We start from the raw sequence: 13,172 nt of genomic DNA on the forward strand, positions 1-13,172 counted from the left end.
GGTTGGTTGGAATGGAGGAGAGACAAACAACACACACCGACGACCCACCCGAGCAGCGGCAGCGCTCACAGGTCGGACTCCTAGTCCTAGAAGGGAAGATAGTTGAGAGAGCCCATGGGTACCTTCTCGCAGAGGTGAAGAGAAAATGCAGCTTTACTTAACAAAAAGAAACTAGGGAAGCCTCAAAGTTCATTGTTTTAAGACAGCCAGCCAGATTAAATTTCCCATTTCATAAATGCTGCTGAGCTTGTAGAATTAAAAAGTCACATCTGTAGTACAAGTTGGCTATTATGTGACAGCTTCCCTCACAGTCAGGATTTACTGGTGACAGATACTTTTTTCATGTTTTTGTAATGAAAATAAACGGTCTGAAAGGGCATCTCTATTCTAGGCGTATGCAGTATATCTGGGAGCGAAGAGACCTTTTCTCATGAATAGTAAATTCCTCCATCCTTCAGGAATTATTCACAGCTTTGAGCACCATATATTTTATACTGTACGTTACCCGTTGTCAGCTAAATAGAACCTCCAAGTGCAGAGGCTGCATACAATTACATGCTAGTTGGGGGAAGAGACAATATCAGGGAGGGCTATTGACTTGAAGTGCCATTTGTGGGCTCAGCTTTCCAGAGGCACCTGCATAAACCCGATGCTAGAATTTGGTCTGATCAAGCAGGGCTCATAGAATGGAATAAAAAACAAAGCCATGATTTGGGGAGTGTGTGGGTGGAAGGACTACTGGCTTTCTGAAAGATGCGTGTCAGATGTTTGGACGGGGTGGCGTGGGGGGGGGCAATTTCAATGCTTGCCCTAGGCGCCGTTTTCCGTAGTTATGCCTCTGGAGTAAATGAATAGCTATCCTTAAAAGTAGGGCAACTAAAAGTATAAAATGGTTAAAATAATATATATAAGCTGCATAAAAGCAATATAAAATCAGTGAAGTAAAAGGTAAATTAAAATTATTATACAATCAAGCAAATAAAATGCTCAATAGTCAGACATCTACTGCCAAGGATATTAACTGATGGTCAGGACCCTGCAGATCTTGCACACTTCCGCACAGAACCTAGCAACTTTGTACGCAAAGGACCAATTGTCATCTGAAAGCAGCATCTTGGTGTAGACTTGACTAGGGCGGCCGGGGTATTTAAGAAGCAGGGGAGATATGAGCCTGTCCCAGCTGTCTTTATAAAAGGGACACGAAAGGAACACATGGGCTATGGTTTCCACCTCTCCAGAGTCACAAGGACAGAGCCTTTCCAAGAATGGGATCTTCTTGTATTTGCCTTCCAGAATGGTGGAGGGAAGGGCATGACTCCAGGCAAGGGTGAACGCCCTTCTATGGCTTGCTATTTCCAATTGTGCCAAATATGCAGGGGGGGTGGAGACAGTAAACCTACGACTGTCCAGAGCCAGAAAGCCTGTCGCCTTACTTGAATATGCCTGGCATTCCATGTCCAGAATCCTCTGTTTGATGGCCGTTTTTGCCTTGTTCCAGCCCATTGTAAGCAAAATGGATCGAGAGAAGCCCAGCTGTGCCACTTTGTTGGAGACTGCCTGTTTCCATAAAGACTGAAAGTTGTCTTGCAGGGTTAGCAGGGCCAAGCCCCATGGGCAAAGGGCTAGTTTGAGCCAGTAGTTGAGGACTGTCATCCAAACCTTCTCCTCAACTTTTATCATGCCATTTTCTAGCCATAGGGTGGCATTGGAAACACAGCAAGGCGCTTGTAAGGTCCCTCTCAGGAATTTAAATTGAACACGTTCCAGTATGGCAAGATTGGATAGAGATCCTTTGTGGGCGCCATATAGTAATTGTGACAACAACGTGGCTTCATATAGTTTGAGCGCTGCATGTACATAATGGCTGCCTCTAGTACGTAAGAACTTCACGATGGCAGAGGAGCTCTGGCTTCTCCAAGCTAGGGCTGAGAGAGATTCCTGCCTGCAACCTTGGAGAAGCTGCTGTCAGTCTCCGAAGACAATACTGAGCTTGATAGACCAATGGTCTGACTCAGTATATGGTAGCTTCCTATGTTCCTCTGTGCTGCTAGGGCAGCGTGTTCACAGTGGACCCTTCTTGAGCCAGAGGCATGAAGGACCACCCTCAAGTATATAAAGCAGGCGACCTGCTCAATTCTGTGCCCATCAATATTCCAACGGTGGATCTTCAGTCTTCTAGCGAAGGCCATGACCTTAGTTTTTTGATAATTTATTTCCAATTGTTCACTCTTGCAATGCTGAGATAGTGCTGCCAGCACCCTTCTGAGACCTACAGGGGTCCTCGAGAGGATAGCAGCAGCATCCGCATAGAGTAGGATGGAGAAGGCTCTTCCAGCCAGCTTGGGAGGGTGGAAGTCAGGGTTGCTGAGGCAGCTCACCATGGCATTGATATAGAAGTTGAACAGTAGTGGGGCCAGGATACATCCTTGTTCAACTCCCTTCTGGGTTGAAATAGGATTTGTAAGGTGTCCTTGGGGCCTACCTCTCACCTTAAGTGATATTTCTGTGTGAAGGGTGTGGATCAGATACAGCAGGCGTTGATCAATAGAGGAGGATTCAAGCTTTTCCCAAAGCTTGATTCGGGAGATGGAGTCGAATTAAGGTATATGAAGGCAGCATAGAGGGAAGTAGCTTTGTTAGAAGAGCACCTTTCAATGAGATGTTGGAGCACCAGGCACTGCTAAGGCACTGCTCAGTAGTAGATCTGCCCTCCCTAAATCCCACTTGTTCATCTGCCAGCATCTCTTCTTGCTCTAGCCAGTCCTTGAATTTCCCATGTATGTGCCTGGCATACAGCTTGCTGATGGTGTTGAGCAGGCTAATGGGCCTATAATTGGCAGGGTCATCCCTTTGGCCCTTTTTGAATATGGGGACGATGATCGCCTGCCCCCAGTCCCCCTGGCAGTCAATATGGGTAAATAGCGAGGCCAGGACTGGGACCCACCACTCCAGGTTGCTTTGTATAAGATCTGTAGGGATGAGGCCCTGGTCTTCTCCTGGGGCCTTTCCTGCTTTAGATTGTGTGACAAAGGACTCAATCTCCACTGCAGTGACTGGTGGCCAGCTAGGCAAGTCTTTTATATCCTCAGGAAGGGGACCTAGGTTTGCCGTTGCATCCTCATATAGTCTCTGGAAGTGCAATTCCCAGGTTGTTGGAGGGATGTGGGAATCTATTGAGGTCATGCCATTGTAGGAGGAGTTGGCTGTGATGCGCCAAAATGTGGAGGAGTCCTTATCCTTGGCTGTCTGGATGAGTCATGACCAAGTGGCCCTCATGGCCTCTCTCTTCTTGGTTGTCAATAGGTGTTTATATTGTTTCTTAAGATGTGAGAGATGTGAGAGGTGTCTGCCCTGGAGCCAGCACTGTAGGTAAGCAGATGTAAGAGCTTTCTTTGCTTCTATGCAGTCCTTATCGAATCAGGATTTTGATGGACGCCTGGGGAGCTTTGAAGCTAGTCCACCTTCCTAATTAAATGATGTTGGAGTTCACATACTAAAGCATCATATCTCTCCAGAGGGGCAAGAGACAGCTCCTCTGACCCTCTGGTAAAATATTTGGTTTGCTCATATCAAGCAAATTTTATGAGGGCCATGCTGTTTTTAATGGTCAGAGCTCTCACCTTAGTGTTTTCTTAAAAATAAGGCAGATGCTAAAGATTTGTGGGCTGAAAATTCACCTATTGCACCAAGTTAAGAAATCACATGCACACATGCACTTATATTTGCCATGCTGCTGATATAGCTATGCCCACAAAGGTGTTTTTCCCCTCCACCACAGAAATAGGCTTATGGGATCTAATTTCTTTGTATATTACCACAGACCTGGACGCTTTCCAGAATGTACGCTACCAGAGTGTCACAAGGTATCCCTTAAGTGTGCTTCCGCACCGCCTGCACTGTCCCTGCGCTGTAAACAAGACACCATTCACATTTCGAATGCCTTCTTTTAGATTTTGTTGCTGCGTTGTAGCCCTATAACGTTGCATACATGTCACAGAAAAATAGCTGTATTTCCCCATTGCAGCTTACAACGGATTTCAACTGCGGTTTGAATTCAGCACACAAAACGTTGCAGTTTGCACCACTTTTCGTGTTGTAAGGCTCGCTATCTGGAAACCACCCTGGAGCCCTGGAAACCACCAACTGGAGCAATTGCAAAATTGTGACTTCAGGAGTAGTGATTGTAGTGATGGAGGTGCCAGCTCAACAATGAAAAATTGCCATTCCCTCATCACTCATCAAGCAATCTCTCTCTCTTTCTTCCCCACCCACCCACTTTAGAAAGCAAGCAAAAGAGATTTCCCTTCCATTTTCTAAAGTAGGGAGAACACCCTTCACCTGCCTCTCTTCCTGTTGTGTTTCTTCTTTCTCGTGTCACATGATCATACATGATCATTATGTGTGAGGGGACAAAAGATTTCTGCTTCTGCATAGAGGTAGAAGCAGGCATCTGTGATCCTGTCGTTGCTTCATTCTTTCTTTCACACAGAGTGGTTACTCATACATGGCCATCCTGCATGAGGGAAAGGGACAGTTTTGCTGAACTTGGAGCAGGCATGTGATCACATTTCTGCCCCTGCCTTCTGCTTCTCTCACAGGATGGTTGGCCATTTGACCATTGTGTGTGAGGGGAGATAGCAGTTCCACTGAATCAGGAGCAGGTGTATGATGATACCTTTGCCTGCCTCCTCTCCAACCTATCTCTCACAGGACACACAATCATAAATGACCATCAGGTGTGAAAGGGCAGGACAGTTCTGCCGAACTGGGAGAAGGCATGTGACAATGTCTTTGCCTCCCCCACTCTCCCCTCACTGACTGGGCACATGATCATGTATGAGGGGTGCAGAACAGATCTGCTGAACTGGGAACAAGCATGTGATGGCATCTCTGCTTCCTTCCTCTCCTGTTTCTCTCAATCATACATGCCTGTCCTGCATGAGTGGAAAGGACAGTTCTGCTGGACCAGGAGCAGGCGTGCAAAAGCCTCTTCACCAGCCACTTTGCCGTCTCTCACACAGAGTGGTTGGTCATACATGACTGTCACATATGCACAAAATGTCCATCAAGGATGGACATTTTCATGCTGTGCCCTATATGGTTAGAAAGCCAGAATGGTGTGGTGATGATTAGAGTGTGGTGTGGTGTGGTGATCAGACTAAAAGCAGGAAGACACGGTTCAAATCCCCACTCACCCATAAAGCTCACTGGAGGTATGCAGGCTGTGCACGGCATGGCACTTCGGTGTTCCATGTGCATGCATATACAGTACATACATGATGTGCACAGAGATAAGTTGCATCCATTTCCCACTCAGAAATTTAACTTCTAGGGGTCTTGGAAAGGAAGTTGAACCTCGAAGGAGAAGTAATTATCCATACTTGCAAAAATTTTAACACGGCTTCCCAAAAGGCAAAAAGAGGAACAGTAGTTGACCAGAGACCACAACTTACGGACTGTCCTTGAGAAATGGGGACAGATGGAAGATATGGACATGAAATATACAGTTTTTCAGACTGAAAAACCTAATTGTGCATTCTCAGAATTTAACCAGTTTGGATTTATTTTAATATTAATGTTGGCTTTGAATATTCTGAGTTTTCAATATGTTGTCCCTGAAATGTACTCTATAATTAGTCAAAAGTACATTGTGACCATTTTCTAAGTTATTTGAAAATTGTTGGCAAAAAGTAAATGCATTACGTTCATATATTGTTGTTTGGTCTCTGCTGCCACAAATGGGCTGCTTGTGCCCACTAGTGGTTCATCTCAGTCTGCACTAGACAACCTACAAATTCCTGTCTAGACAGTCTTTGAACTTGTATCACCATATTAAAATAAATCACTGTGGAGAATTGCATAGTTAACACATAGAGCAATAATTAAAATAAAATTTAAAAACACACACACACAAGGTGGGGGGGAACCTCTGCCAGGTGTAATGTTAAGGCATAAGGTGATGGACTTGCACATGCAGAGTGAAACCCTTAAGACTCTGACCTAAGAAGAGAAGTTAGAGATGCGGTCAGATCTCGTCCATTCCCTTTTCTTCTTTGCTTCTGGGCTTTCACTGGCTCAAACAGAAGCTCCATCAGGCCTTGGTTTTTCCCATTTTCTGCTTTTTGTAGAGCACTTCCAGATGTGTTTCCTTGCATTACTAGCCAGTCGTGGAATTCCACATGTAGAATTGCAATGTTCCTTCCACATAGAGGTGTATATACAGCATGTTTTGGGAATGCAGTAGATTGACCCTCCTCCTTTTACCCTTCCTGTTTCTGTTGTATCTGGCCAGTGGCAGTACCAGAAAAAAATTGAGGGGAGTGTAGAAGGGGCAAAATGCATTTCTGGGTGGGCAAGCTGTGCCCCATGTTAGATTTCTGAAACAGAAATAGGGGCAGCTGTGTGGAGCAACTACTTTTCTGAGGGAACACTTCCCCTTCCTGGAGCCACCCTTGATCTGGGCATGCACCCTACTAAAAGAGACAGAACACTTGTGCTAACTAGTATGCAGTCATTGTGCAGCTGTACTGCTGATCTCAAAAAAGTCAGATTTTGAGCATTTACAAATGTGACAATTTAAGCACAAGGAAAATGCAAGTGGTCATTGGTTGGATGACATGGTCACATGGAACTCCCCCACCCCAGCCTCCATAAAGAGTGAGAGAACCAAGGATGACAATCCCAGACTAAACACTCTGTCTGGAAGTTTTCTAAGCCACACTCATTTCCATTACCTCCTGAACCTTTATACCTATGAGTAGACCCTTGTTCACTAGCAGGCTATAGTCTTGACTCTTGTCTGGAAGAAATGTTTTGAGTGGGCTATTTCTTTTCTCCTGGGGAGATGCCACTGCCCACTACCTCCAGGGTCTGGCTCATGACTCCTCTGAAGTTAGTCCCTTGATTTGCCACCCATCTCTTTCAGCCTCTCCCCTTGGCATGGACCCTGTTCCTGCAACCCAAGGACCTGGTGAGTTGGGGGTTGGTTGGTTGGTTGGTTGGTTGGTTGGTTGGTTGGTTTATATCTATGTAAACCACTTTGGGAACTTTGTGTTGAAAAGTGGTATATAAATATTCATCAGTGTCCATGTTTAGGGAGGAGGAATTGTCTAAATAAACTTTGCACCCTCTTGCACTAAATTATAGGCATGGGCATTGCCTCAGAGTTGCGGGAGGAGGGAAGTGTATTCACTCCACTCCTTCACCAAAAGTCTGAGCTCCTCTCTGGGAGTCCATCAGACCAACAAACCCCATCCCTGCTGATCATCTCATCTTTGGTAGCCCCTGCCTTAAATAAAGCCCTACATTTAGGACACTCCTCCCCCCTTCCAGCTTGCTTCTTCTTCCCTGGCGAGGCAAGTGTATTGGCCACCCAATCCCTAGCCTCCAAAAGGGACTTGTTCTCCAACACCATCCCATTCATTAGCATTTCTACACTCGTCTGCAGCTGTGGACCTGATATCATCACTATTCCATCTCCACCATTCTGCTGCCTCTTGGGCTGCACCCACAGCAGCTGTTGCATGCCTCTCTGAGTCCTTCCTGACTTCTGAGAGGTAATTACTGGGGTTGTCCTGGCGTCTGGAGCCCCCTGTCTCTCGGCAACGGGTTTGATTGGGTAAACAACCCTGTCTCACGGAGGAGGGTAGGAAATCTTGACCGTCATATTTGGTGTCCCCCAACACACACCTCCACAGAACACTGAATATGTCAAAAAGTAAAGGAATAAAAAATAGATTCCTGATCTAATATGCTGCAATATGTAGATTTATCTACAACCAGTCACTAATTCAACAAGACATTTAAGATTCATAAACATACCTATGACCAAAAAATATCATGTATTTTTCAGTTTTCCCCTCTTATGGAGATTAGCTCAATGAAGTATACTTACCTTAATTTTACATATGTGCATCTTATATGTCTGTTAGAGAGCTGCAAACATTTATATTTGTTAGGGAGCTGCAAACATACAGGTGAAACTCGGAAAATTAGAATATCGTGCAAAAGTCCATTAATTTCAGTAATGCAAATTAAAAGGTGAAACTGATATATGAGACAGACGCATTACATGCAAAGCGAGATAAGTCAAGCCTTAATTTGTTATAATTGTGATGATCATGGCGTATAGCTCATGAAAACCCCAAATCCACAATCCCAGAAAATTAGAATATTACATGGAACCAAGAAGACAAGGATTGTAGAATAGAACAATATCGGACCTCTGAAAAGTATAAGCATGCATATGTATTCAGAACTTGGTTTGGGCCCCTTTTGCAGCAATTACTGCCTCAATGCGGCGTGGCATGGATGCTATCAGCCTGTGGCACTGATGAGGTGTTATGGAAGACCAGGATGCTTCATTAGCGGCCTTCAGCTCTTCTGCATTGTTTGGTCTCATGTCTCTCATCCTTCTCTTGGCAATGCCCCATAGATTCTCTATGGGGTCAGGTCAGGCGAGTTTGCTGGCCAATCAAGCACAGTACACTGTATACTTTTCAGAGGTCCGATATTGTTCTATTCTACAATCCTTGTCTTCTTGGTTCCATGTAATATTCTAATTTTCTGAGATTGTGGATTTGGGGTTTTCATGAGCTGTACGCCATGATCATCACAATTCTAACAAATTAAGGCTTGACTTATCTCGCTTTGCATGTAATGCGTCTGTCTCATATATCAGTTTCACCTTTTTATTTGCATTACTGAAATTAATGGACTTTTGCACGATATTCTAATTTTCCGAGTTTCACCTGTATATCTCTTAATTTCACAGAGGACTGCTACAGTATGAATTCACCTACAACACATTTGCAATGATGCAGTAAATACCCACAGGGTATTGCGGGGGGGGGGGGTGTAACGGAGTACAGTGCCTGGATTGAGGGAGGCATTTAGTGCCCTGCTTCAGATGCCAAAATATACAGGTTCAATGTCAAACAGGTTTGACATTGAACTGGTTAGGTTCAATGGTTCAATATTGAACCAACCAACCCACCCACCACTGGTTCAGTTTGCTATTGGATTGAAACACCCCAGCCGTTTGAGCGGTTCGTGATTTAAAAAAAGAAAAATTCTGGGCATTGGGCATGCATGGAGGCTTCCAAAATGGCCACAAATGGAGGGCAGGTCTGGAATGAGATGAACACTGCTCAAACAGTCAGGGTGGGGGGAAGCAGTGAATATGCCCAGGTAGTTATTTTTAAAATCGCAACCCACCTACCCTAAACTGAACTGGGGGAGGGGCGTGTTCAGGGAGTGCAAAAACCGAACATGCCTGGTCCAATTTGAGTCTGGACCGGACTCAAACTGAACTGGGCAACCCAGTTTTGTGCACACTCCTACAGACTGACAATATCTGACATTCTGAAGATAGCTTAGCTTCATTTTTCATGGTTTAGGAATTCTTTCAGAACAGCAGGATAACAATAGTTAGAAAATATCTTCTTCGTTGTCTAAATACATTTTATGGGATTCATCATTGTGAGAGCAATATAATCTGCCTATACATCTTTTCTCCCCTTTTAAAAAAATTGTGTACCACTTTGTTAACTATTATACTTGAAAAGCAATGTTCAAGTATTGTAAATATTTTTAACTTAAATAAATAAATAATACTTAGCATGTTCACATGTTCAAAGCACTTTGCATGCCTTATTTTGTTGTAATTACAGTCCCTTAATGGTAGGTCACTATTACTATTCCCATATTGCAAAACAGTCAGGGAGAAGCTGAGGCTGAGAGAAAATGGCTTGCCTAAGGCAAGTTCACAACAGAGGTAATATTTAAACTAGAGACTTTCAAATCTGTAGCTCTTAGCTACAAGTATTATACAAGTAGCACCCGTGATTGCTATGCAGGTAGTTATAAAAGTAGCACCCATGATTGCTCCTTTCTTAGCACAGAAAGTAGTGCAGGGTTTGCTCCTAGCATCCATGTAAGGGGAGTAGTTGATACTGCAGAGCTTTGATGCTGGCATGTTGCAATGTTTTATAAACAGCAGTTCTGGGAGGGAGAGATTTATTTATTTATTACCTATAAAGAACGTTTTTGCTACTCTAATTCAGGAGACATCAAAACTACGGTTCATATGCTCCTCTATTGTCAATTTTATCAAGATTTACAGCACAAATATATATATTCCTTTTATGTCATCCAGGTCCTATGGACTCTTCTTATCTTGATTATCTTCTAGCTGACCAGAATGATTTAATCCTCTATAATAAAGAGCTTGAGTCTGATCCCGTGTCCCTGCCCGTGTCTTTCTCGGCCATTCTGGGACACGGGCGGCCATGTTTGGTCCCAGTAAGCAGCGAGGGGAAGCAGCAGCAGGAGGCGGCAGCGACTGGAGCCGATGCCGGCCGTGGTGGGCCGCCAGGGACTGATGGCGGCGGCCGCCGCCTCAACAGGACAACGGGGGTGGCGGGTGGGGCCCATGGCGGCAGCAGCGGCCGCGGAGGGGCAACAGTTGCTGGTTGCGGGGCCGGGCTGGCAGCGGACGGGCAGCCCGCAGTGGGCCCCGATACCAGGGGCTGAAGGTGGAAATGGGGGGAGCGGTGGCTGGCGACTGGAGCCGATGCCGGCCGTGGCGGGCTGGCAGGGACCAATGGAGGCGGTGGCCGCCGCGACGGGACAACGGGGTGGCGAGTGGGGCCCATGGCGGCAGCGGCTGCCGCAGAGGGGCGACAGTTGGTGGTTGCGGAGCCGGCCCGGCAGCAGACGGGCAGCCCGCAGTGGGCCCTGATACCAGGGGCTGAAGGTGGAAATGGGGGGAGCGGTGGCTGTCCGGCAGCCGGCCGCAACGATGGACAAGCGGCGGCAGTGGCCACGGCAGGCTGCGTGGCGTGGCGGGCCCACCGCGGCCGGCATCGGACCCAGTTGCCGCCTCCTGCTGCTGCTTCCCCTTGCCACTTCCAAAAATGTAAACTGTAAACTGTTTGCCGCCCGGGAGGAGGAGCGGAGGGCCGGTAAGATAAAAATTTAAAAATGCAGGGGGGAGGGCATGGGGGAGGGGCAACTGGGAGTGGGGCAGGGGAGAGGGGGGAGGGCAAGAGGGAGTGGGGGAGGGGGGAAGGGCAAGGGCAAGAGGGAGTGGGGCAGGGGGAGGGGCAGGGCAAGAGGGAGGGGGCAGGGGGGAGGGGCAAGAAGGAGTGGGGGAGGGGAAAGGGCAAGAGGAAGTGGGGGTGGGGGAAGGGCAAGAGGAAGTGGGGGTGGGGGAAGGGCAAGAGGATTTGGGGCAGGGGGGAGGGGAAAGAGCAAAAGGGAGTGGGGCAGGGGGAGGGGCAAGAGGGAGTGGGGCAGGGGGAGGGGAAAGGGCAAGAGGGAGTGGGGCACTCTTGGCGGTGGCGGCAAAACTCTCCCCTATTAGCGCCCGTTATTTTAACAGGCTTGAAAACACTAGTATCTTATAATGTGGCTAAGTTTTGTTTGGTAGTCATCAAGATTCACCAGGAGCTCATTATTAATTCAATTCAGCAGTTCTGTTTTGAGGTTTAATGTGTCAATATTATATTACAACTTTTATGGTTTACTCTGCTGGACTTCTGTGAGGATGTATTATTATGTACTGGTCTGTGACTGTAATATAGTATATGATTTGATTTGGAGTAGCTGTTTCCTTACTGTCATCCGGTAGTCTATTCTTGCTATGATGGTTCAACATAGGGTCAAATCATTAGGATTGTTCTTTTTGAAGAGGCAGTGAAGATTACCCCCAAATGAATCCAGTTGCCATTGCACTGGAGAGCTCTGAACTTAAGAAAATTGTGTTTCAAGTAAATGCAGTTGATAACAAGTTGTTCTAATAAGAACTAATCAGCCTACTTTCCTTTCACTATCTCTACAACTGGACTAAATTTGGTTCAAATCGAGGTCCACAAGTTAGATCTCTTGCACCTCAAATATTCATGCATCTACCATCTTGGATTGGGGTGGATTACATCAGCACAAACTACACCATTGAGGTGTCCCTGTGTGTCACACACTACAGTTTTATCAAATTTAGTTCAAATCGGTTAGACAGGCCTCAAGTTAGTACACTTGCACCTCAAACGTTCACACATCCACCATCTTGGATTGGGGTGGATGACATCATCACAAACTACACCATTGGGGCATCACTATGTGTCCGTACAGCTGTAGCAAATTTGGTTCAAATTGGTTAGACTGTCTACAAGTTAGTGCACTTGCCCCTCAAATGTTTATGTGCATGCCATCTTAAACTGGGTTGGATAACATTGTCACAAACTATGCCATTGAGGTGTCCCTGTGTCACTCACTGCAACTGTACATAATTTGGTTTAAATCATTTCAACAGTCCACAAATTAGCCCACTTGCACCTCAGATGTTCATGTGGACGCCATCTTGAATTGGACTGGATGACATCATCACTCACTATGCCATTTGGGCATCCCTCTGTATCCCTGCAGCTGTAGCACATTTGGTTCAAATTGGTTAAGCGGTTCACAAGTTAGCCACTTGCGCCTCAAAGGTTTATGCACCCACCATCTTGGATGGGGTGGATGACATCATCACAAACTACGCCACTGAGGTGTTGTTTTGTGTCACTCACTGCCACTGTATGTAATTTGATTTAAATTGGTTAAACAGTCCATAAATTAGCCCGCATATGCCTCAGATGTTCACGCACCCGCCATCTTGGAGTGGATGACATCATCATTCACTATGGCATTTGGGCATCCCTATGTGTCCCTATGTAAAGAAGACTATACTAATGACAATGGGTACAGAAACCAGCCTAGGAATTGACAGTGAAGACATTGAAGTGGTGGATAGCTTCTGCCTTTTAGGATAGACTGTCAACAGTAAAGGATCCAGCAGTCAAGAAATATGCCGCAGACTAGCACTTGGTAGGGTAGCAATGAAGGCCTTGGAAAAGATATTTAGATGCTGTGACGTGTCTACACCTACAAAGATTAGAATCGTTCAGACAATGGTTTTTCCTGTGACACTCTATGGATGCAAAAGCTGGACTTTGAAGAAGCAAGATAGAAAAAGCATTGACGCTTTTGAACTTTGGTGCTGGAGAAGACTTTTGAGGATACCATGGACAGCCAGGAAAACAATCCAATGGATCATAGAACAAATCAATCCAGAATTTTCACTTGAGGCACAAATGCCCAGGCTCAAACTATCATACTTTGGACACATTATG

The 13,172-nt window shown here is 45.8% G+C and overlaps 1 protein-coding gene across 1 annotated transcript in view; it reads left to right on the plus strand.

Moving 5' to 3' along the window:
• Positions 1-13,172, plus strand: part of CASR (calcium sensing receptor) — a 123,827-nt gene that overhangs the window by 5,420 nt on the left and 105,235 nt on the right. The window lies entirely within an intron of this gene.

This window comes from Hemicordylus capensis, chromosome 2, assembly GCF_027244095.1.
Source record: "Hemicordylus capensis ecotype Gifberg chromosome 2, rHemCap1.1.pri, whole genome shotgun sequence".
Taxonomy (NCBI): domain Eukaryota; kingdom Metazoa; phylum Chordata; class Lepidosauria; order Squamata; family Cordylidae; genus Hemicordylus; species Hemicordylus capensis.